The following is a 4,693-nucleotide window of genomic DNA, read 5'->3' as shown; positions in this document are numbered from 1 at the left end:
TGTTCTATAGTAAATATCAATGTATGCAATGTACGTCGAAAAAATCTGTTAACTGGGCTCCTGAACAGTGTAACGACAACAAGCCCCTACGACTTCTACAAACAAACCAGTTTTATGATCAGGGTGTCATTGTAAAACTAAAGTGACGACCTTTCCACCAGTATATTACATTTGGCATTTGAGTACAGATAAGTGATAGTAAAACGGCAACAAAATTTGATAAAAAACGAATCAAATGTCAGTTGGACAGATGTGCAAGAATCTTCTGTCATATTGAAAGATGCTTGAATATCTAAGCAAGTAACTTGCAAAGTACATGTCTACGCTGAACATTGTGACTCAACATAAGCTCCACCATTTCCATTTACACAATGTATTACATTCACATTTTCATAGCATATCCTTTCCATAGCCGTAACGTACTAAAACGTATTATCCTCTGGTCGCACTTTCACGCTTCCATAGAATCAACATTTATCACACGAAATTTGTTTTGAAAATATTTCTGAAATGTCTAGGTCTGCAGCTCTCAGATACGAAAATATCTCCCATCCGAGGCATAAACTGACATCTTTAGACAACGTCAAAATGGACCCTATGAACGATTTGACGAAGTTCAAAAAATCTCCATACATTGTATTCCCGTTATGGACCCCAGTGGGAATTGTGTTGTTTTTGTTTTTTTCCGAGTGCCAATGTAGGGATAATACACGTTTTTTTGTGTATTAACGTCTGCAGAAGCCCGCGGGATTGTTTGTGACCGAGACCGAAGGTCGAGGTCACAAACATATCCCAAGGGCTTCTGCAGACGTAAATACACAAAACACACGTGTATTGTCGCTATTCTTGCATAAAAAAATATTTCACGACGATTTATGTATTGTTTTCATATGTGATGACTTGACAATTCCGGTACATTTTTTATTTACCATTCCTGTTGTTCTTGGAAACGGTAAACATGTTTTAAATATCCGTATCCAGGGCTCGGAAATAAACAACACTATCAAAAGCACATCCTGAAGGTTTTTAACCGATTTTTTTATCTCTCATTATTACAAACATAAATTACCAATAATTGTTCATATCATTTCACAATTTGGTGGACTTGATCACAATTTCAAGAATAATAACTTTACATTCGAGTTACTTTGAGTACGGACACGCAGTTGGAGTACGGATGAGTACGAACGTAGTGTCAAGTTTCCAAGCTGTTTATATAAATTCTTCGAGAAATTAGATAAAAACATACCGACTGATACTTACCAAAATCATAAATATCATACCTAAAAACAAAGAATCACACAGGTAAACACGCGATTTTTTAACATTCACGGTTGTCTACAAAATCTGAATTGACGCCGAGTTCTAAAAGGGGAGTAAACAAGGGAAGAAACGAGTACGAACAATGTTGGGGGCAGCGCATTTGGCGTTAGTTACTGATACAGTAAAACATTCTATGGTTTAGACTGCATCTTTAATGCTTCAAGAAGAGGTTTTTATGAAAGAAACAAGACGCAGATACCAGATGACAATCTGCGCAGAATTACATATACGTCCCTGGGAAAGCATTTCAAAAATAAAAATCGGGTATTAACAGCACGTGAATTGCCTTGTTTGCACACGATTTTTCTCCCGTTAATACATGGGCAGATCCAGTGAAAAAAGTAGTTTTTATGCAAGAATAATAATCTTAATACATTGTAATGTAGCAACAAATACTAAAATTACTAAGGCTTGAAATACCGTAACCAGTTCTCTCTTGCGACGAGCCGTATAAGGATGAGTTTTGTGACGCAAAGAAACAATTCAGTCAGCACCAAATGTATTTAATAGGTCATGTGTATTAACTTTTGCAATGTCAAATTTTAATTTCTGACTAAATTGAGAACATCATCCAGTCTCTAATAAATACGTAAGTAGATAAAGGGCATCCTTCACGATTTCCTCGTCTAATGTTAAACATATGTGATAAAAACCCATTATACAATCTGATGGCTAAAAAATAAATAAATAAATCAAACAATTAAACACAATTCTTCAAACTTGGACCAAAATTAGAGATCTAACGTTTTCTGTAAAAATTTATGGTTAAGGATATCAAAAGCCTGTTCAAAGTCTGTAATGTAAAGGATTCCAGGAGTATATTCTATATAACATCATATAACAGTGTTGCATTTTCTCTTACGTATCTAGCGTTGACAAAATCAGTATGCCTATTGTCAATCATATTATCTAAAATCTATTTTATTCTATTTGCAATTACTTTGGATGTAATTTTATAGTACACAATCAAGAAACTTATGGGTTTCCAAATCGCAAAGAGGGAAAAACCTTATTTGGATCTGGTAACAAAGTAATTACGCTTTCTGCCAGTATAGCTGGCTAAGGAGATCAATCTCGAATGAAAAGTTTAAGAAAAAAAACAGGTTTTATTTCGTTCCAAAATATCTTATAAAATTCTATATTTGTTCCATCAGACCCTTGGCCTTTTCCATTTTAGGGTGACTTTTCAGAAAATAGGTAGAGCTATTGGACTCCCTCGTGCATCGGCGTCGGCTTCGGCGTCGGCGTTGACGTCCCGATTTGGTAAAGTTTTCGTATGTAAGCTGGTATCTAAATTACCATGTCAGGCTATGGATTAAAACTTCATACACTTATTCACTGTGATAAACTGACTTACACTGTGCAGGTTCCATAACTCTGTTTTGCTTTTTAACAAAATTATGTCCCTTTTTCGACTTAGTAGTTTTTGGTTAACTTTTGTATTGTAAGCTGGTATTTCCATACCAGTAATAAGAAAGGAAACTTCACACACTTGTTCACTGTGATGATCTGACATGCAGTAAACAGGTTCTAAAGCTCTTCTTTGCATTTTTACAAAGTTATGCCCCTTGTTCAACTTTTTGGTTAAGTTTGTGGTAAAGGTTTTGTATGTAAGCTGGTATCTCAGTAACAACTTTTGGCAATGGATCGAAACTTTATACACACTTATTCACTGTGATAAACTAACTTAAATTGCTCAGGTTCCATAACTTTATTTTGCATTCTACAAAGTCATGCCCCCTTTTCAACTTAGCAGTTTTTGGGAAAGTTTTTGAATGTAAGCCGGTATTTCAGTAACCACTAACGTAAATGTATTGAAAGTGCATATACATGGTTTATAATTCTACTTTGCAATGTTACAAAATTGTGCCCCCTCTTCGACTTTAAACGTTGATTCTCGTGAACTTTCAACAATATCGGTTGATACGTCACAGAAACATTTAACTTTCAGTTCACGAACTGGCGACAAAATATTACTTTCGGACACGCTGTTGTCCACTTTATTCATTAAAGATGTTACTGTAAGAAATATGGACGTGATACGACATATTTATGTGTAATATATAATTGGATGTAAAAATGATTAAGTAAAATATATGGTATGTACAGCGTACATGTATTTTTGCAAACAAGTATTTTACAGTCGAAAAGAAAAGAAACACTTATGTAAAGCTTAGTTTGCGATAGCAACAACATTCAGCGTAAGTCGTCTGCCTTTATCCCAACGAATTTATAAAAGAACAGTTTCCATTTACATGTGTTTGGTACTTTTTTCCGGGGTTGGGAGGAGGGGTGAGCGTACGGTTTCAGGGGGTGGGAGGAGTGGTGAGCATACGATGTGCTTTGCTTTAAGGATTAAGTGAGCGAAATGTTTTGCATTAAAAATGGCCGTATAACAAACCGAAAGTACATTTTTGAACGGTAAATGGGTTTTGCATCACATTTCACAAAATAAATGTTAGTGCTCTGGCGCAAAACCTATTTTTAGCAACATTGTCTATATAGCAGTCAAAACCTCTTTAGCGCATGTACTTTCGGTTTATAATACAGCCAGTTTTGTTACATTTCACTCAATTAGTCATAACAGCATACCACCGTACGTCCTCCCACTGTCTTTTTTTTGTAGTAGTTCACCCCTAAATTGTTAAATCAACGAATTCATGCACGGAAGAAAATGTCATGCATTTTTGCCGAAATCACGAAATTTTTTCCCACGAAATTAAATGATTTTATAGTATTACAAGTGGTATCAGTTTTTCTTTTGATGTCTAGCTTAGCAGATTTAGTCAATAATTATCGAGGTCTATAGGGTACCGTTTTACCATTTGATATGCTAAATACATTTTGTGATATCCTAAATACATTTTGTGGTTAGCCTTAACTCAAACTGTGATATCGTTAAATGTATTTTGTTATATATTAAAATATAGTGCATTTGATGAAACCATCGATTGTAATTAAAGATTTCATTCAATGCACTATGTGATATCTTAAAATGATTTAAGGATATCGCATAATAGAATATTAGATATCTTTAAATACGAATATTTTTATATCCTTAATTCGACTTAACGATATCCAAATTCATTTTAGGATATCACATAATACTTGTGACGATAAGGTGGGCCGGTGGTCTAGTGGTAACACGCTTGACTGTCAATCCAGAGGTCCGGGGTTCGAATCCCGGTCCAGGCACTGGAAATTTCTGAGATGCTCTTGCGTGTCTCCCACCTAACTTAGAGGCCTGTACTGGTTCTTCCCAGGAAAGACGGCTTCGCGTGTATCGGTGCTATACACCGGGCACGTTGAAGAACCAGACTGTCTATTCGCAAAGAGCTAGGCTAAGTTAGCCGGACATGACTGTATCTAA

The sequence above is a fragment of the Mercenaria mercenaria genome, chromosome 9, assembly GCF_021730395.1.
Source record: "Mercenaria mercenaria strain notata chromosome 9, MADL_Memer_1, whole genome shotgun sequence".
Lineage (NCBI taxonomy): Eukaryota > Metazoa > Mollusca > Bivalvia > Venerida > Veneridae > Mercenaria > Mercenaria mercenaria.
This window is presented reverse-complemented; position numbering follows the sequence as displayed.